Source organism: Thermobia domestica, chromosome 8 (assembly GCF_964235325.1).
Source record: "Thermobia domestica chromosome 8, izTheDome1.hap1.1, whole genome shotgun sequence".
Classification (NCBI taxonomy): domain Eukaryota; kingdom Metazoa; phylum Arthropoda; class Insecta; order Zygentoma; family Lepismatidae; genus Thermobia; species Thermobia domestica.
Window position 1 is genome coordinate 40,646,488 of NC_137461.1, and position 22,668 is coordinate 40,669,155.

General features: G+C 36.5%; 1 protein-coding gene across 2 annotated transcripts in view; it reads right to left on the reverse strand.

Annotated features, from left to right (window-relative positions):
* Window positions 1-22,668, reverse strand: part of LOC145691697 (ras-like protein family member 10B) — a 57,929-nt gene that overhangs the window by 12,155 nt on the left and 23,106 nt on the right. The gene's annotated exons all lie outside the window — the stretch shown is intronic.

A 22,668-nucleotide genomic window follows, 5' to 3' on the forward strand; every position in this document is an offset into this window, starting at 1 on the left:
TATTTAGATTTCTAGACTAGGCAGAATGTTGAAATTTTCAGAATATATTAATTTTGAGTCACTTGAACTAACTGTACATTTATATGGGCTGTGAATTATACCTTCTAGGTTTTATTTCGGAAAGAAAGGTCAATTTCATGAAAACTAAATCACTAAGCATCTCGACAGAAGAATGGCGGTTAGTACTGACTTTTGACACTAGGGCTAGCGACGATATAATCAACCCTTGAACAACTGAATGTGACCTTGTACACGGAATTATTATACTATATTAAGTTCACTATTAAATATTGTGTATGAGTTCACTTAATGACGGAATAATAAAAAAATTATCGCATAGTAAATACTACACTGTCCACATTTAATTATCTCACACACTCTTTCATCACTTAACTACCACTACCACTGATACTACATTACAAATATACACATACTACTCAAACTACAAGACACATCATGCCAATACACACCAATCATCACTATCATTAATACATGTTATACTAATAAATATACACAGAAAACATTCATATTTTACCATTTTAAATCGGCTCGAAAGGAAAAGGAAAGAAAGGGACAGGGCCAACTGGCCCTTGTATTCACTGAATCACATTCTTAAGTGTTTAATCAATGCCCCCGAGGGGACGTATCGAAGTATTAGCTAACAATAGGACCCCTGCCCTGAAGGGGCAGGAACCCGGAAACAAACTAAATGTTCAACTCATCCCGCTGGAAGCCGTACTCCCAATTTGGGAGTCAGATAGGAGCCCCTACTGTAAATTTACACGTGCATTATTCTACCTATCTTAACTACAAAGAAATTAAATACCGCCATGTATGTAATAAAAAAAAAGAAATCACTCGCTAACTACATAAACAAATCTATAATGGACAGGTCTTGTAACCCTCAATTAGTAGGAAAATTGGGAGGTAGAGATATCAAGGGAAACACTGATCTTCAGAACCGGATTTAGGAAGAAAAACAGAAATCACAATACTTCGGGATCCTGTCCATAGCCATCGGTGGATGCAATCATGGCGTCACCATCTTGCACTTACTATTCTCAGTTTTTTAAACCAGTATTGTTCGTAAAATTTAATAGTGTTTTGGCTCCTAGAGACTTCCAACGATTTTAGGTGTTAATAAAATCCCAAATGTTACCTTAATTTTGATGTTTACCACTGCCCGAATCAGTCCATTTACGAAGCAAAAAAACTAATGTCGTCGACCACAATTTCAGGCATGGAATGGAATAATTGCGCCCTAATATCATAGCGTGGGTTTATCAGCCAATCAAAACTAAGCATTTTGGCGGAGTTGCTTTGAAACGAATAAAATTTGGTAAAATCTGGATTAAACTAGATTTTAGAAGGACCTAGGTATCTAAAAGAGAGGTGAAGGGTGGTCCTGAAAATTCTGTCGAATTTTAGATTGGTTATTTGATCTGGAAAGTTCCGTCCAATAGTGGATCTATATTTTCGGATAGCACTGACACCGTAAGAATTGTAATAATCCATCTACACATCCACATACAAGACTTATAACTAATTTAAAATATAAATAAAGATATTGATTCCCAATGAATTTTTTTACAGTTTTTCCATGTTAATTTGAAATAGAATAATGAACAATATTACGAGTTATATGAACAGCCAGAAATTTTTTGTTAAACGTCAGGTACAGTCGGTGCAAAAAATTTCGGGCACCCTCCTATTAAAACATAATCTCATTACACTGTAATGGCATATTACAACATAGGGCGAGTGATACCTTCTTTGAAAGATCGTGAAATACCAAACAGCTTAGTACAAAATTACTACCTCGTGTTTGACCCATTGTTTGGTCCTGTCTGTATATACATTGACTCTTAATATATTACAGGGTCGGATCCAGGATTTTCTGAGCGGGTGCACCAATAACTACCAATACATTTGAATTGAAAAGAAGCTTTTGAAATGCCTTTAGGCATCTGTAGTGTGAATTAGGAAATGCTCTGGAAAAGCTAAGTATCTTTTCACTTTCAACTTTCAGAAAATTGATTTAAACTATCGAATTTGCAAAACTTCCCTTTGCTTTAAGAGCAAACGGAAACATAGTAGCAGAAAGTTTCGGAAATGGCCTAAATTCGGACTTTCAACGTTTCTTCCGATCTTCGTTTTCAATATACAGAATTGAAATTTTGCATACGTATTATGTGCATAAAAGGATTTTTTTTTTAAAAAAACAGATCCTTACATGAACCCAGGCCCGGGCCAGAGGGGCAAGGTGTTTTGACGGGAATTTAAAAAAAAAATCTGGATTTCTCCCGAACTTTCCGATTAATGTGTATTATAATACATGTGAGTGGTACCATTGGAAAGTGCTCGTTTTACTTAGGAAAATGGTGTTTAAACCATGACTCTAGGTCAAATAGTCTAGAGCATTACTTTTTTTGTATATAATGTTTGGTTTGTGTATAAATGTATAACGAAAAAGGGTTAACTTTATACGTACTTTCAAAATTTTCTCCCGTCCTTAGTTTTCAAGATACAAGATTGAAATTTTGCACACATATTGTGTACATAACATCGTATTTAAACAAAAAATCAAATCCGTATGCCAAACCAGGTTCAGATCAGAGGGCCACAAAACTTTCGACTTGTTTTCAAAAATCTCTCGCTTTTTCCCGTTTTTCGTGTATAATACGGACAAGCGAGTAATACCGTTGGAAAGTATGCTCTATCATGGAATAAATGAGGTATGAACCATGATCCTACGCTAAATAGTAAGGAAACGGTAGCTGTTTGAGTGAAAGTCTAAAATTTACCTCAAAAAGTGGAAATGCTAAAAGGGTTAATATCATTTTGAGAGTGTCAGGCAAAGAGGCAGTTAAATTACAGAATCATCATAAATTTCTTGTTGGAAAAATAAATAAATAAATAAATAAATAAATAAATAAGTGATAGATATTAGCAGTTTGGAAACAAAACATTTATTAAAGGTTCATAATAGTTAAATATTTAGAGTTATCACATTTAACGCAGGGACGTAGTTTAGATGTTTAGTAAAAGAACATATTAACATACTTAGTACATATTAGCAGATAGTTTAGTACATATTAACATACTTAATATGTTACGTTAAAGTAAAGTTCTGTATTTCATACACTCCATTTATTGAAGTGCAAAATTGCATTCAATTTATCACTAAAACCAAACCCTTTCCCAGACAAATGGAAATCAGCTTTAATTTGCCCAATTCCAAAATCCAACAATAGTCAAGATATTACCAACTCTCGACCCATAGCAATATCAGTCGCTTTTGCCACACTATTTGAGCATATCTTGTATCGGCGAATCTTTAATCATATCAAACCGGTTATCTCAATTGAACAGCATGGCTTTATTCCACAAAGATCCACAGTAACGAATCTTGCAATCATTACAGATTTTATAGCGAATTCATTAGATGTAGGTAGCTAAGTCGATGTGATTTATAAGCTTTTGAAAAATTAATCACAACATATTATTGGAAAAATTAAAGCTTTCTCACTTTTTCCGCCCTTGACTAAATTCTCGTCATACCTGCCTAATCGAAGACAATCCGTTCTTTTTAATGCATACAAATCTAAAGAATATATTGCATCCTCAGGAGTTCCACAGGGTTCAGACTTAGGACCATTGTTATTTCTCTTATATATTAATGACTTACTAGATTACATTCCTGACCATGAAAAATTTCTATATGCGGATGATCTAAAAAATATATGCTAAAATCAATTCTCTAAACGATAATAGAAAACTGCAGCAAGGTGTAGATCATATTAGTAACTGGCGCTCTTTTAATCAACTTGGAGTCAATGTAAGCAAGTGCAAAGTGTTATCGTTCACTAGGAACAAATCACCTTGTCACTTTGATTACGTAATTAATGAATATGTAAAAAATAGACGTAATTTAGTTAAGAATCTTAGTATTACATTTGATGCTAAGTTAACGTTTGACAGTCACATTGTAAATATAACAAGTGAAGCATTCAAGCTATTAAGATTCGTTATTAGAACAGGAAAAGAATTTAAGAGCTGTTCGATATTACAGAAATTGTACTGTACAATTCATATGTTCGTTCAAAATTAGAGTATGCGTGTATTATTTGAAATCCATCTCAATTTAAAAACCGTAAGCAATTAGAACGAATACAAGGAAATTTTTTGAAATTTCTAACCTACAAAGAAACTCACATTTATCCTATTTATGACAGCTATAACACCATCCTTGAGAACTTTCGTATACCAACACTAGAACAAAGACGTAATATGATTGATTTATTAATCATTCAGAAAGTAATTCAAAATATTTTGCACTGTCCTGACTTAGTTTCTTCATTAAATTTTCATTTTCTTTCATTAAAAACTCGTAAAAAACGGGCCTCTATTATTGTAAAAAATCAAACACTAATATATTGATGAAATCACCAATCCGGAGAACAACAGCTTTTTTTTTTAATAGAATGTGTGCATATAACAATGGATTGGATATATGTGATATTTGGCCTAAGAAATTTAGAAATGCTGTTATGAATATGTAATTATGTTATTATGTAATTCTCAACACTGTGATTGGGCTATAGCCTGTTGTGTTGACAATCAATTGAGTTGAGTTGAGTTGATTTTGAGTTTAACGTCCCTTTTCAGCAGCGAGGCTATATGAGACGTGGGCCTACTGATTAACGTGGAATCCGAACCACATGATTTCCCGCCGGTAATCGACGATAAATTAATTAAGTGTGGAAAAAGGAAGTAAACAAATTAAACATTGGTTCAAACCCCCTGTGATAAAACTGTTTAGATGCTACACTCGTTTGTCTATTAAAATATCAAAATTAGGTTGTCTTGCAAAATAATAATAATAATAATAATAATAATAATAATAATAATAATAATAATAAACAAGCACTTTTGTGTTTTGCTTGGACTATTTTTTTGAAAACAAGCATATGTTTGTTTATATATTTAATCAATGAATCAATGTCATCATATACTCGCCCCGTTTTAAACTCTTTTTGCCCGCTTCACCGCATTTTATTTCTATAACAATTAAACACGGAAACTTGTACAGAATCGTATTACTTTCGCTTCAGTCAGTGCTATTAGGAGCAAGCTATTCAATTGGAAGTAGAGGAAAATTGTAACATCAAACTGACCAATCACAGTTATCACCAATCGGTACCTCTGGAAGCTTTCCTAGTTACAGAAATGCGTTTGGAAACTGGAAATGGAGCTTCATGCTTAAAAAACAAAACAAAAAAATCTTTAATGCTTTGTGTTTTAACAGCTGTATGAGTTACTATTGACTTGATAGCACTTTGTTCTGTTACGTATTTTAGGGATACGTTTTAATATATGAATAATATGAGTCCTTATATATGATTTATTTATTTAACAATCACCAGAAAGCTGTTCAGAGGCCATTTTATACTGTATATTTAACAACAATAATAACAATGGAAAGGATCTTGGAAGGTATCTGCCAGGGCCTGTTAATAGGTGCCATCCCGGCATTTGCCTGGTAAGACAAGAAAACCCCAGTCCGGATAGTCGGAAGCAGGAATCGAACCCACGGCCTCCCGAATGCGAAGCCAACAGGAGCTACTTCGCTCGGTAAATTCGATTAGTACTGTTTGTAAGAATATTTACCTTTGAAATTTTCAACATATTTTCAATGTTTGGCAGCATTTGTTTGGAAACTTTTGTACTGTTTTTTTTTTTTTTTTTTACTTTTTAAATAACAAAATTGCACGTAAAGTCCTCTTATGACGTTAGAGTTCTATAGGTAATTAATTACACAAGACTACACATAAATTGTTTAACTGAAAAATGTACAACCTTCAAACTCTGAACTAAATTTATTTCTGTAAAGTTTACAAAATGAAATATTTTCTACAACACAATACGTACTCAGATCGTTTACGATGATAAATACCAAGATGAAAAATATTGGAAGGTGGGATTTGTGTGAAGTAAATATGTAAAAAGTACTATTCTAACGCAGAAAATTAGTTCTCTATTCTTGGATATTTTAGTTATAATTACTATTCATATCATCGTCGTCATTCGAGGGATTATTGGCAGGTCACTTGTTCCAACTGAGAAGCTTCCATGCTCCATGGTCTTCCGCTAACCTTTTCTTCTTCATGTATGATTTTTCTGTTTTCATATCGTCTATAAATCATCTCTCTCTCTCTCTCTCCTGCCACAGTACCCTCTAAACCTTCCCTCATGATTCAGTTCCTTCTTATCAATGTCCGAATAAGTTTCTCTTCTTTTTGTTAATAATACGTAAAATTGTTCTTTCCTCTCCTACAATTTCTAAACACCGTCTCATTCGTTTTCCGCTCTACTCAGCTAATTCTCCCCGTTCTTCTCCATATCCACATTTCTAAAACTTTTAGTCGTTTCTCATAATTTCTTGCGTAATGTTCATTAGTAAGACTATTCATGGCTTTGGATTGATTATTTTAACAAAAGAGACACTGACCAAGTTTTCGATAGTGTCTGAAGAAGGATATGCTAGATATTCGAAACAGTTACAAATTATAATTTAAAAAAAAGTGGGTTTGAAGCTTTTGTCAGTGTCTCTCTTGTTAAAGTAATGTACATGTTTCTGAACTATGCAGCACAATACTGTACATGAGGCACTAATAAGAGGCCCGCGGTGGTTCAGTGGTACAGCGTTCACCTTTGGTGCTTGGGGTCCCTGAAATATTTTTATTTTGTTTTCATACAACTTCCATTAGAATCAAATATTTTTTTATATTATTTTGCTTAATTTTATTTCTAAAAAATATTTTTTTTATTTGCAAATATATTCATAATACTATTTTTGTGATAAAGAGATTCAATTTGAATCCAATGTAAATAGAATCCTATATTGCATACATACATATGTTTCTTGGAAATAATAACCATCGTTATGCAAGGTACGAACGGAACTGAACTCGGTCACTTTTACACGAGGGATAGTCGAAAGAGCTTATTATGGCTTATGTGTGGGACATAGCTTTAAGATCAACACATCTGGTGATAGACGGCAATCAACAATAGTTCTCAATGTAATCACAAATTTGGTTCAACCGCTTATTACAACGGCATTTAATGTGTTCTGTACCATTTTTTTTGCACAGAAATCCGCATCAGGTTCTCGTAGCTACCGTGAGGCAGCAGTTCTGACATAATCATATGCCAGATAATGGTGGCCAGCCATTTTTGGCTTTAAAACAGGGAAAAGATAAAAGTCACTGGTGCTAGGTCAAGGCTGTAGAGAAGGGTGCTTTAGTTGTTCCAAATAAAACGTCAATAATTGAAGTACTGGGTGTACTGCTGTTTCCAAAATTGTCATTAACACTATTAGTCCATCTTTCTTTGAAGGCACGATACCGCTTTCCTACATGTTGCTTTATAATTTAGCTCTACCCATATGCCTCTACAATCTGCCTATAAATGCCAATAGGTGTAGTGCTTTTTTGGCCCACAGGAACCGCCCCAATGATTTCACTTCTACTCTGGATTAATTTTGCAAACGAGTAATCATTTTTAAGGTACGCTTCTGTGATATACATGAGCAGAATCTTCACGTACATCATGTATATCAAGTTTTCAAACCTGTACCAAGACAGTAAAATACAAATAAATTTAAGTTACAGTGAATAACATAAAGGTTTTATCAGGGGCGGATCCAGAACCGACTTCTGGGGGACAGTGGGTTGTAATACTGCTACTTAGAGCTATTTTTAAGAGCTCCAAACTCTGGGATGAGTTTTATTTATATATAAAATACGAAAGTTTTCTGTTTTGGGGAGGGGAGGATAATGGCCCCGATCGCCCCCAGGATCCTCCCCTAGGTTTTATGCTTTATAACCTTTTTTTTAACATTCCTCGTACATGAATCCCTTATCCATATGCTTAAATTTATATACTACTTTCGATAAGCCCCCCCCCCCAAAAAAAGAAAAGAAAAGAAAAGAAAGAAAAAAGAACACTAGAAAATATCATATTGTACAGCAAACTATTGCTAAAATTTTACAGAAATAAAAGTAAAAAACATACAGTATGAAGTTTTGGAAAGAGAAAGATAGAAATTTCCATAGAAAATGTTTCCTTCAGCATGCACGATGTAACCTTTCTTTCTCTTTACGACTCATGCATAATAAAATCAGATTGGATACACTAAAAGGATGGAGTTAAATGTCACAAGGGAATCGTGTGCAAACAAGATTATATTATCATCATGAGATGAATATGAGAACATAGGGAAGGAACCAAAGAAGAAAAGTTAGTTCGCTTTTTTTTTTCTTATTTTCTTTTAATATCAAAGGGTAAAAAATCAATTGAAGTAGTACCATGGGAAGTGTTTGTGAATATATAACTGAGATATATATATATAATATGTAATATCATGAGAGAATTGTAATGTAATAACCGTAATGAAATAACTTTAAGTCTCAAAGCAGAAGTTCACTTTTACAAAGATCTTTTCATGTTTATATTAAGAGCTACGTCTGAGGCTTAACAAATTTATCACACTTCCGCTTATTACTAGCTCTTAGAAATAAATGCTTTAAATCTGAATAAAAGCGTAAACATAACTAATCTCCCAAAATATACTAAGAAGAGAATATAATTGCAGATCAGGGACGTATACATTAATTTATTTCGGACTGTCCAAAGCTTTTCACGCGGTTCACATTCAATATGAGGATAATTATAGTAAAATTTGCCAAATTGGCCCTAATATTAAATAAAATTTATAGAAAAGTCGGGATTTCAGGGAGAGTCTGGATCCCGAGAACCTACCTCCTGCGTACGCATCTGGTGTAGACCTCTAGCAAAATGCCAAAGAGTAATTAGTTATTTAGCTTTATGTTCTATGGAACCCGAATGTTCATAATGCCGCTTTCACAAAGGCTCTTCATTGAGCTTTGACCTCTGTACTTAGCCGACTGGATCTTGTTTCTACTTTTAATTTCTGTTTCTGCAAGTCCATTTTAATATTGTCCTAGTATGTCCCCCTAATGATCATTTGTGATTTGAGTTGCCAGTTAAAATTTTTAAAGCGTTCTTATTTTTTTCCCTTCTGACTATATGACCTGCCCACTTGAGTCTCGCAGATTTAATGACCGCAGGTTGGCTCAGTGGTAAAGCGCTCACTTCAGGTGCTTGGGGGTCCTTGGATCGATTCTCAACCAAGTAAATTTGTTGTGGACAACATCGTGTCCGTGAATTTTGTAGGGGTTCTCCCGTTTCCTCCTACATTCTCATAAATCATTATTCACTTGCCTTAATCGTCCCATTCTATAGCCTAAACGGCATAGCGTGGGACATTAAACTAAAAAATTTCATTCCATTTATAAAGTTTTCGCCATTCCGCATTCTTACCTCTCTTGAGTCCAGATACTCACCTCAAGATTTTATTTTAATACAAGATTATTACCTAAATCTAAAGTTAATTTCCTGATCTATGGGGGAAAAATTGTAATAGTTGATCAGAAAGCACGGCAGAGAAATGAACTTAAATCTCTGTCTAACATCCAACGACTATACTCTACAGCAAAAATTTTCATTTAATCTTTATATGACATTGGAGCACGCTTTTACAATCAGATAAATCGTATAGAGAATACACAAAACACAAGGAAAGGAAAGGAAGTAGGACATTGGAATAAGGAAGTAATGGCGACGGTAATGACTTTCTTTGGTGGGACAGAAGAACGGACCTATAGATCTTGCAGATTGCAACTTTTTTTCTTTTATTCCGAAAAAAATAATTTAATATTACATGGCCTACGTTACAATATAACATGTCTGGCAAGCAATAGGGTAGAAGCCTCCTACCCTTTGTCCCCCTCTAGAATCGCCACTTGTTGGCAGTGTATAAGTCGTCACAAATTCACGAGTCGTATGACAGCAACACCATCAACTTCGTTATCGAGGTTCTTACATTCGTGTCACCACTGTTATTTCTCAACACCAGATTAATTGTCTGTTCCTTCTGCTGCCCGAGAGGTTTTCTGAGGGAGTGATGAACCCACTCTGATGTCATAGAGCAGTGACGGATCTAGAAAGTAAAAACTGGGGGGGTGGGCAGCCAGGCCCCAGATTCTTTAGGTTGTAACGTTCCTCTTTGAGCGTTACATTTTCTCAAAGAGAATATTTGCGGAAATGTTCAATCAGCTCTTAGCTAATATTATTTCTTATTATATTTTCTCAATTCTCGACTTTCATGAAGGATTCAAGATGGTTGACAATTGGACTAGTGCGTGTAGATGTAGTATGCTACTTTCCTTTGTATGTCTATGGTTTGCGTTGAGCGGCTTTTGAGAGTAGCTCGGATCGTTTGAAATAATTTAAATTTTTGTGTTTTATGTAAAACGGAAGGATTATTATGAATCTGCATATATAAATGCTCGTTTATATAATTTTTATTCTCCTTTAGTTATATTTGTTTTGTTATAAAATCTGTTATTTCCATTCTACGCTTTGATGCGTAGTATGGAATGACTAATCCGGAAGTGAGAGGGCTGCGGAGAGCCCCCTCTGGTTCACCTTTTTCTTTGTACTACGAACTGCGAACATGGCCGTGGTGTGGTGAGAAGCACGATTGTCCATAATTTTGGATATTAATTTACAGTGAACTGTGCAGTGAGTGGCGGTTCTTTAATATAAATATTTAAAGAGGCTGTTTTAGTCGAACGGTATGCTAGGCTAGCGGGTGTAAACAAGAATCACAAGAGAACTTACTCAAATATTCGACCTGTGCGTTTTGAAGCATGGCTGAGATTGGTTGGATATTTCCTAACTGTTAATGTGATGAAAGCTGAAGGTCAGGAATCCCTTTTGTGCTGTCTCCGGGACTAAACTCGATTGATGTATGACCTCCTTCTCTTGACGTGGTGAATTTCCGTCCACCCTTACTACATTTTCTTGGCAAGGGACTTCGTCCTATATTACTTGTTGTCAGCTCAGCCTGCCTCTCTGGAAATTAATGTGTCTAACTGTGGTCGCTGTTGTGAGGATGAACATTGCAGCAGCTTTGCAGTGATTGTTTGTCTACCTGGTGGAGATAGTAGCGGAACGTATGCTTTTGCTATTAACCCAGGAGGGGTCGTCGTGTGATCAATCCACGCCGAGGTTATGGCTGTACACATGGTGAGATGTTGGAGGAGTCATCAGGACCGGTTGCCACCCTGGAGTGCTGTTTCACAGTGTTTCCACAGTGTCCCTATTCGTAAAGTGAAACCACGGTCGGGTGAGCTTTGGTAACTGTCTACTAGGTAAATATGTCTATTTCTTTTTATTCCGTCTGGTGAAGAAACTGGTATCATCCGGGAAGTTGCGGAAGAAATTGTCCACCATTTATAGTTGTCCAAATTGTTTTAAATATATCTAACGTCATATCAATGTCTTCGTGTGTTCATTATCTTACTACAGATTACTTATGAACAAACAGTAATATACGTTCAATAATCCTCAGTTTTCTTGGTGTACACATATATATATATTATCCGAGTCAGTTTACAATGTCCATAATATTGTCCGAAATGAGTTTTGTCCGTAATATGTCCGAGTAAACGAGAGTGAGTCTCTATCCAGTAAATTGAATCATACGCCAGCGGGGTAGTCTGATATCAAAGCCGTTTCTCTCGTGCTCTGAATAAGATCATCTCTTAGAGTTGTCTAGATGTATAATATATTACTAGCTGCCATCTAGCGCATGTATGTTAGCAACAGGTATTCCGTATTGTCTATTCTCTCAGGCATTCTATTTGATAAATTAAAGATTGATTAGCGATGGCTAGTTTATGTCTGTCTAGCAGCGGGCATTCCGTATTGTTTATTAATAACTATATACATATGTATATCTATATAATCTACAATCTAAGCATTAAGTCGCCGCACCCAAAGTTTGCATTCTCGAGTTGTTCTGTTACGTTTGATTGTGATGTTGCTCACTAGATCAGTGAGGCACGTTAAGACGGTGGGTGTACGATACCACTCGTACTTCAATGCGGGAGTGTCAGAAGTCGAGTCTAATTTCACTGGCTGGTTTTGTGTTCCCCATAATGTGCTACAGAGTTTAATGTTATTACCGCCGCTGCTAATAGTAAATGTCGAGGGAAATGCCCTCTTAGCGGTTGGATGCGGGTGAAGTGGAGAAGTTATGTGCTAAAAGGGGGAAGGTTAATCGACGCAGCCGTAGGTCTCTCTCTCTCTCTGCAATGAGATGTTCACGAGTGGTAATGTAATTGGTAAATTTCCCTTGGTGAAGTAGCCTACCAAGGATTTTGTGCTATTGTCTAGAAATGTAAACAACTCTCTTACTGTTAGTACAGTGTGGCTTAATTCATATTGTTATTTACCTTCGAGTGGTGTTGGCGTTAAAAGGTTTGAGGAACTTAACGGAATATAAAGATTTTTTTTTCCTGAATCTAGCTATCCACGATCATAAATGTCAATGAGAGTCCTTTGTTATGCGTTTATTACAAGGAAAGTTAAATAAACAGAGATGCAAGATATATGGTGTTATCCTAAATGATTTTTTTTCTTTCTTTTCCTCGTCTTTTCCTTAGCATTGACAACGCAAGTAGTGTACAAGAATCTGGAGTAAGTAGCGTTGTGTTTACTGGTCTATAAATTATAGTGTAAGAAGGAATAACGGCGACCCAATGTTTTTTTTTCTCTTTCTTTTCCTTCGTTTCCTTAATGTCAGCTACGGATACAAATTCAAGGTAATATAAGACGCAAGGTAGCGCTTTTCAAGATGGCGTACGCAGCCAGAATTCTAATTATCGAAAGTGTTACTTTACAAGATGGCGAACCCAGCTGTAGGATTATTTTATTGTCTAAAATGTTACACTATTTTTGTCGTGTCATCCGGGAAGAAACGAGTGATACGGACTGTTGCGTTGGTGTTGATGAGATATACTGCATAGAGCTCACATATGTTTATGTTTATTAGACTTATAAGTCAGTAAGTAAGAATGTCGGCTGAGTCGAGGAATCTTCCTCCTAATGGAGATGATATTATTTGTGTTTGTTGCAGTGAACCTCTTGCTGCCGCGGAACAAATTGATTCTGATAAGAAACGTGCTATATCTTGTGACAGGTGTCACGAATGGTCACATTTTGTTTGTGTTAAGTTAAAAGATACTTCTAGTGTTTTCGAAGCTGTTAGCTCAGATTCTTTTGTTTGGGTTTGTCCTAAATGCGACGTGCATGTTTCTCCTGAAGTGTCGGAGCGTGAGAACGAATCACCTCCCAAGCATTTTTCTTCGCCTAAGTCCCCGCAAGGTAGCGAAAAAGGGACAGAGCACGTTAGTGAACTTGCTGAAATGTTCGCTCTTGTATTGAGTAAGATAGAAGAAAGTAATGCAAATACTAATAGGAAGATAGAAGAAAGTAATGCTAATACTAATAGTAAAATAGAAAGTATAAAAGAAAGTAACGAAAGGACTGAAGCTAGAATTTAAGAGTGCATTGTTGAAAATGTACATAGCCTCTCCACTACAATTAACAAAATTGATGAAAGAATAGGTAGTGTAGAAAACCTTTGTAGTTCGTTAACTGTTAACCAAAAGGATTTGCAAGTGCAGTTAGATAGTATTAAATTGGAAGTTGACAGTAATAAGTCATGTATTGAATCTGTGAAAACGGAAGTTGATAATAATAAGTTGTGTATTGAGTCCGTGGAATCTCGTGTTGATTCCATTGAGAATGAGGCAGAATCTCATCATAAAGCATTAAAGGTTGTTTTTGATAGAATAAAAAAACTTGAAAATGAGAATGAGGAAGTGAAAATTGAACTAGAAGGGTGTAATACTAGTCAATCTAAGCTTTTCTCTGAAGTGTTAACCCTAACTATTAAAGTGGATAAATTGCAGAAACCTAAATTTACGTCAGTTGAGTGTGGGAGCCTGAGTAAAGAAGGTGTTCCCTGTAAACGTCCTTGTATTAGTGGAAATTCTTTTGTGTCTTTTTCTGAGTCAAAGGATAATTTGCCTGTTAATACTATTGTTAGTACGTCTGCTGAATGCAATGCGTCTGTTACTAGTTCTGATAGTTATCTGAGTAAACCTGTGTTTATGCAATCAGAATTAGATATTAAATACGAGTTTCCAGCTAGTCCTAGTGAAACCAAAGTAATTGCTAGTGCTTTAAATGTTTTTCCAAATGTTAATTCTTCTGTTTATTACAGCAATAATGTAAGTAATAGCACTCGTACTACTGACACTGTCACATGGTCAATGTCGAGAGGGATCACTTCTCATGTTGGGAATAGCCCACCAGTGTTTAGTACTAGCTATTTAAAGCCTAGTTATGATCCTAGTGTTTTTCACACTGCTATTGTGCCGAATAATCCGGTATCGCGAAACAGTGTTGCCACCTTTAGTGGTATAGCACCGCATTCATTGCCTTTTGCGATTAAGCAGAAAGATTTACAATCTTTTCCTTCGTATTCTGGGGATATCAAACCTGGAGCCCCAAGGAAGTTTTTGAGGGATCTTGAGAAATGTTTAAGTATGTATTCACTTACTGATGGAGACAAACTACGGGTCGTAGAACATTGTATGGTGCGAGCCGCGTTTGCTTGGTATAGCTCAGTAGCTCCTGAAATTAAAACTTATCAAGATTTTGTGCGTCTTTTTAAGAATCAGTATTGTTCGCCTCAGATAGAGCGTGCACAGAAGAAGTCGTTGCAATCTTTGCGCTATGATAAGACGAAGTTTGCTTCATTGTTAGATTACGTTTGGTTTGTAGTCGAAAGTTACTACAATATATGTGAAACCCCGAGTACTTCGGAACTTGTGGAATTAATTTTGAATTGTTTACCGCCTAGGGACATGCGTTTGCTGTCCGTTCAGCAGTATAATAGTGTTGATGAATTAATGAGTAAAGTAGCGTTATTATCTGGGATTGAGGATACTTCTATGCATGAAGTTAGGCCTCCAACAAAGAAAGTATTCGCTAAGCAAGCTAAAATCATTAATCGTAATTCAGAACATGTTGACAGTAGCTGTCAAACTGAATTTTTAAGCTATGCTCAGACTGAAAATAGGAATAACAATAACAATAACAATAATGGTAATAATTATCAGTATAATAATCGATATCGAGGAAATGGTAGAAATCGTTATCGTGGAAGAAATCGAGGACGTAACGGAAGATATCAAAATAATGATAGGAGACGAGATGAAGCATCTTCCAATCCAAGGGAAGATCAACCTTCATCTACTTCGGAAAACTGAGGTTGCAGTCTTTTCCGAACACGGGGGGAAACGACTGCTGTATTTCTCCAGTCCCCGTAGATAATGATTCGGAAACTAACGTCAAAACTCATAATGTCTTGGTGGAGTCATTATCCGGAGATGTAAATAATAACGAGAGTAATAATGTCATATCATTTAACGTAAACTTTGTAGTCGAGGAGGATGAAGAAAAAGAAAAGCCCGACTATTATTTTTCTTCTTCCCCTGTTGTCAAAGGAAACATTGGCGGAGTCCAATTAACCTGTACTATTGACTGTGGATCAGATTTATGCCTTTTGGACTGGAATATTTGGAAGCAGTTAAAATTAAAATTTTCATCTTCTAAATTGCGACCATATACTGGTTTGTCGTTAGGTGCCTTTGCTGGTACAGAGAAGTTTTCGGTTCAAGGTGTCCAGATATTTAGTTTAAATATTCAGGGTCATTTATTTGATATTCCATTGTTTGTTATAAAATATCTTCAAACAGATCTTATTTTGGGTTGTCCATTTTTAGACAAATTCAAAGCTGTTATCGACAGGGAGAGGAAAGAAATCCGATTGCGTGATAATGCTGGTAGTCATGTCGTAATTTCGACTAATCAACCTAGTATTCTTATAGTAGCTTTGTCTTCGAACAAGGTTGAGATCGGGAGGATTGAATGGCCATCCGATGAGCAGGAATCGCTTCCTTCTGAACTTTTGTGTTCTGATGTCAACATTTTAGAGGTTCCTCCTTCAGTAGAAAATCCAGTTACCTCTTCTGTGTCAGATGTGCATATAGTTTCTGAATCTAACCTTTCAGATACTGAAATTCAGAATTATATCTCATCTCGAGAAGATTTAGATACTAACGTTAAGCAACGTTTATATAATTTGTTACTCCGATATCGTAATATTTTCTGCGAGTATCCTCGTAGGATACGAACGCCCTTGTACAAGATAGAATTAACTGACGAAGAACCTGTCGTAGGACCATGTTATTCTGTGCCAAAATCCATGGAAATGGAATTTGAGGCAGAATTACAAAAATGGATTGAATTAGGCTTAGCCCGTGAACAGACCTCACCGTACCGGAACCCCATGCATTGTGTTCGCAAGGCGTCTGGTGCTGTTAGACCTGTAATTGATTTTCGCCTACTGAACCACCGTGTCCGAGCTCCTAAGGCTCAGGTGGAACCAATAGGCGATATATTGAACCGTGTAGCGAAAGCGCAATACTTTTCAAAGTTTGACTGTTCGTCAGGATATTATGGCGTAGGTCTCCATCCTTCGTCATACCCCTGTACGAGTTTTGTTTATAAAGGGCGACAATACGTAATGATGGTCTTACCTCAAGGAATAAAGAGTGCGCCCGCTATTTTCCAGAGCGTCATGCATAGTTACTTCGATCAAAGTACTAAAGATTTTGTCACTTTGTTTCTGGACGATATTTTAATATCTAGCACTTCTCTAGACGAACACTTCGCCCATCTGGAGCGTGTGTTCGAAATTTTTGAACGTGGGAATTTTTCCCTAAATTTCCGGAAGTGTTGCTTCCTTCTGACGGAAGTGAACTTCCTGGGACATGTCATTAGTGGTCAGACTGTCAAAGTTGACCCACGTCATAATGAGCCAATCCGTTGCTATCCCATCCCGAAAACCAAGAAAAAGATGCGTCAATTTCTAGGATTATTGGGATGGCGACAGCGGTTCATTCCCAATTATTCGACACTTACTTCTCCGTTGTACGATCTTATTAAGAAGGATGTTAAGTACAAACTCACTCCTGAAGTTTTGGATCTCTTTTATAAATTGCGGGAAATCGTCAGTAATCCACCTGCGTTGGGACAACCAGATTTCAATTTGCCATTTCACATCCATTCGGATGCTTGTTCTGAGAATTTGGCTGGTTTTCTGGCACAGTACCCTGATGGGTCCGATCATCCAAATGTCATCGCCTACGCTAGTCGTAGAGTTAAACCTCACGAACTTTCATTGTCTTCTTTTCAGTTGGAATTGCTCTCTGTTTTATTTTTGTGTGAACGTTTTTCACAATATATTCTTGGAAGAACTGCGTATATCCATACGGATAATGCTGCAGTCACTCATTCTTTTTCTATGAAGAACTTAGATACTAGGATGACTCGTATGCTTCTTAAATTACAAAGGTTTGACCTTGTCTTCGAGCATTGTCCTGGGAGTCTGAATTTTGTCGCGGATACATTGAGTAGAAATCCACCGGAAGTGCCTTCGAAGTTAGAAGTTAGTGTCAATTTCTTGTCTGTTCAAGATTCGTCTCTTTTCAACCTGGAGAAAGTCAGGGAAAAGCAGAAGTATGACGACTTCTGTATTAAGTTAAGGTCTTTATTGGATAGTTCCTCAGAACATGTCACTTGTTATCAAGGTTTGCTATATTTCAAGCATAGGAATTCGAACCAATGGCTTTTGGTTATTCCTCAAGAGTTAATAAAAGAAATAATTGGAATAGTCCATTCACGTGGTCATTTTGGAGCTAGGAAATGTATGTCTTTATGTCGTTCTTTATTTTATTGGAAGAAACAAAGACTGTCAATTCGACAGTATATTAGAGATTGTCTTGATTGTGCTGAGACAAAGTTCGCCAATCAGGTAATACTTAAAGAAGAAATTCATATAGAAGCTAGTCGACCTCACGACCGCCTAGCGGTAGATCTCGTTGGGAGGCTCCCAGTTAGTAATGGATATTATTATATTTTATCTATTATTGATGTTTATTCTAGGTTTGTTTGTTTCTTTCCTTTAAAGACTGCTCATGTTAAAGGTATAATTTCAGTGTTGGAAAAGAATTATTTTTATTTGTTCCCTTATCCTAATGCTATTGTCTCGGATAAAGGTTCACAGTTTATCTCGCGCCTCTGGCAGGACTATTGTAAGGAGCATAATATGAAATCCGTATTAACGTCTAGTTATTCCCCGTCTTCGAATGGTTTGGCAGAAAGGAGCCATAAAGAACTCAACCGAATCATTCGTTTAGAGTGTCATAGTAATCATTCTAAGTGGAGTACTGTACTGAAGCGATGTCAGGAACTCCTAAATTATTCATTATGTAGTAGTATTGATTGTACGCCTGCAGAGCTATTTTTATCTTATTCTGCTATTGAAGCATTTAAAAAGAATTTTCCTTGGCCTGGTGTTCTAGAGAAGACACCGACCCAAGATCGTCATATTACATTGTATCCTAAAGTTACTAATAAAACTAAGAAATCTTTGAAACGAACAGGAAGGGAGGTTAAGTTAGAAGAAGGAGACCTAGTAATGGTTAAACTTCACCATCTTTCCTCTTCAATTAAAGGAGAATTTGCTAAATATATGAAATGTTTCTCGGGCCCTTTCTTGGCTAGAAGGGTTCTGAAAAACTCAGTGATTTTGCATACCCTCACTGGGGAAAGTGTGGGAACGCAGAATTTTCATAATTTGAAGAAATTCAACTGTTCCAAAGAACGAAGAGATGAACTTCTTCGAAATTATCCATATAAATAATTTCTAATAATAATATATAGGGTAAAAAAAAAGAGAGAGGATTTTTTTTCTTTTTTTTTCCTTGTCCTCTGGGTGGATGTAACGTTCCTATTTGAGCGTTACATTTTCTCAAAGAGAATATTTGCGGAAATGTTCAATCAGCTCTTAGCTAATATTATTTCTTATTATATTTTCTCAATTCTCGACTTTCATGAAGGATTCAAGATGGTTGACAATTGGACTAGTGCGTGTAGATGTAGTATGCTACTTTCCTTTGTATGTCTATGGTTTGCGTTGAGCGGCTTTTGAGAGTAGCTCGGATCGTTTGGAATAATTTAAATTTTTGTGTTTTATGTAAAACGGAAGGATTATTATGAATCTGCATATATAAATGCTCGTTTATATAATTTTTATTCTCCTTTAGTTATATTTGTTTTGTTATAAAATCTGTTATTTCCATTCTACGCTTTGATGCGTAGTATGGAATGACTAATCCGGAAGTGAGAGGGCTGCGGAGAGCCCCCTTTGGTTCACCTTTTTCTTTGTACTACGAACTGCGAACATGGCCGTGGTGTGGTGAGAAGCACGATTGTCCATATTTTGGATATTAATTTACAGTGAACTGTGCAGTGAGTGGCAGTTCTTTAATATAAATATTTAAAGAGGCTGTTTTAGTCGAACGGTATGCTAGGCTAGCGGGTGTAAACAAGAATCACAAGAGAACTTACTCAAATATTCGACCTGTGCGTTTTGAAGCATGGCTGAGATTGGTTGGATATTTCCTAACTGTTAATGTGATGAAAGCTGAAGGTCAGGAATCCCTTTTGTGCTGTCTCCGGGACTTAACTCGATTGATGTATGACCTCCTTCTCTTGACGTGGTGAATTTCCGTCCACCCTTACTACATTTTCTTGGCAAGGGACTTCGTCCTATATTACTTGTTGTCAGCTCAGCCTGCCTCTCTGGAATTTAATGTGTCTAACTGTGGTCGCTGTTGTGAGGATGAACATTGCAGCAGCTTTGCAGTGATTGTTTGTCTACCTGGTGGAGATAGTAGCGGAACGTATGCTTTTGCTATTAACCCAGGAGGGGTCGTCGTGTGATCAATCCACGCCGAGGTTATGGCTGTACACATGGTGAGATGTTGGAGGAGTCATCAGGACCGGTTGCCACCCTGGAGTGCTGTTTCACAGTGTTTCCACAGTGTCCCTATTCGTAAAGTGAAACCACGGTCGGGTGAGCTTTGGTAACTGTCTACTAGGTAAATATGTCTATTTCTTTTTATTCCGTCTGGTGAAGAAACTGGTATCATCCGGGAAGTTGCGGAAGAAATTGTCCACCATTTATAGTTGTCCAAATTGTTTTAAATATATCTAACGTCATATCAATGTCTTCGTGTGTTCATTATCTTACTACAGATTACTTATGAACAAACAGTAATATACGTTCAATAATTCTCAGTTTTCTTGGTGTACACATATATATATATTATCCGAGTCAGTTTACAATGTCCATAATATTGTCCGAAATGAGTTTTGTCCGTAATATGTCCGAGTAAACGAGAGTGAGTCTCTATCCAGTAAGTTGAATCATACGCCAGCGGGGTAGTCTGATATCAAAGCCGTTTCTCTCTTGCTCTGAATAAGATCATCTCTTAGAGTTGTCTAGATGTATAATATATTACTAGCTGCCATCTAGCGCATGTATGTTAGCAACAGGTATTCCGTATTGTCTATTCTCTCAGGCATTCTATTTGATAAATTAAAGATTGATTAGCGATGGCTAGTTTATGTCTGTCTAGCAGCGGGCATTCCGTATTGTTTATTAATAACTATATACATATGTATATCTATATAATCTACAATCTAAGCATTAAGTCGCCGCACCCAAAGTTTGCATTCTCGAGTTGTTCTGTTACGTTTGATTGTGATGTTGCTCACTAGATCAGTGAGGCACGTTAAGACGGTGGGTGTACGATACCACTCGTACTTCAATGCGGGAGTGTCAGAAGTCGAGTCTAATTTCACTGGCTGGTTTTGTGTTCCCCATAATGTGCTACAGAGTTTAATGTTATTACCGCCGCTGCTAATAGTAAATGTCGAGAGAAATGCCCTCTTAGCGGTTGGATGCGGGTGAAGTGGAGAAGTTATGTGCTAAAAGGGGGAAGGTTAATCGACGCAGCCGTAGGTCTCTCTCTCTCTCTGCAATGAGATGTTCACGAGTGGTAATGTAATTGGTAAATTTCCCTTGGTGAAGTAGCCTACCAAGGATTTTGTGCTATTGTCTAGAAATGTAAACAACTCTCTTACTGTTAGTACAGTGTGGCTTAATTCATATTGTTATTTACCTTCGAGTGGTGTTGGCGTTAAAAGGTTTGAGGAACTTAACGGAATATAAAGATTTTTTTTTCCTGAATCTAGCTATCCACGATCATAAATGTCAATGAGAGTCCTTTGTTATGCGTTTATTACAAGGAAAGTTAAATAAACAGAGATGCAAGATATATGGTGTTATCCTAAATGATTTTTTTTCTTTCTTTTCCTCGTCTTTTCCTTAGCATTGACAACGCAAGTAGTGTACAAGAATCTGGAGTAAGTAGCGTTGTGTTTACTGGTCTATAAATTATAGTGTAAGAAGGAATAACGGCGACCCAATGTTTTTTTTCTCTTTCTTTTCCTTCGTTTCCTTAATGTCAGCTACGGATACAAATTCAAGGTAATATAAGACGCAAGGTAGCGCTTTTCAAGATGGCGTACGCAGCCAGAATTCTAATTATCGAAAGTGTTACTTTACAAGGTGTGTCATGGATTTTCTATAAACTTTAAAAAATATTTAAATGATAAATTATTTTTGTCACGCAAAAAATTGGGGGCCTAGGCCCGCCGGCCCCAGGCTAGATCCACCACTGTCATAGAGCTTCCAGCTCGAAGCGAGTCCCATTGGGATTGGTCGTTAATGAAATTGAAGATTCCCAATAAATTGCTGATATGAGAACTTGGGGAAACTAAGAAAAAGTCAAAAAAATGTAATATTGAAATGTCACATTACCGCCAAAATCTCACATTTGCTAGTATTCACCAATGTGTGGCTTCAGTGATGAGCTCGGTGCGCTGTATCATTGAGCAAACTTACAATTAGATGTCACAGATCAATCGTATCACGAATAGCCAGTGCATCTGTACTCAATTTCATTGTTGCAGAATTAGATTCGAGTTCCCTTTCTCTTAATTCAAATAACTCACTCCCGCAATTGCTCCACGACAGCTTGCATTAATACATACAAATTTTCTTTGTCTTAGGACGTAAATTCATTCGTAATCTTGCCCAATTTCAGTCCATTAGTAAACGTTTGATTACATAGCTTCAAATGAATACTGCTGTGATTTGTTGATGAGCCCGCTGCACGACTGCAGAGACAGTTTCATAATCTGAGAAAAGTAAGGAGAAACTTGATTAGGAAATAAGCGAAGAGAATGAGGTAGGGAAACAAATGTTGCCAGTATAATTATAGAAATGGATTCAAGAGTAGTATGCCAGCAAAACCATCCACTACTCTATTAATGTTGTTGTTTGCTGACACTACTGACTTTTATTAGGTCACTTTTACCTGCCAGAAGTTTAAACTCTCACTAAGAAAGAGAACAGCAAACTGTGACGTCTCAGAGCATTCATCTGAAAACGACTGCAACACTGTATCAAAATATATTAACTTTATTAAAACTTGTCGTGGACCGTTAGTTTGATATCCCATTTTGAAATTCCAAACAATGAAAATGAGGCAATTTATGTTTGGTTCAATGACCCATGATTATGTTATTTAGTTCACAGCAGATAGATAATGAATGAAACTAATGATTATGAAGTGAAATGTTTGTGCTCTGCTACCGGGGATCGAATCCGTGCACCGAGAACAA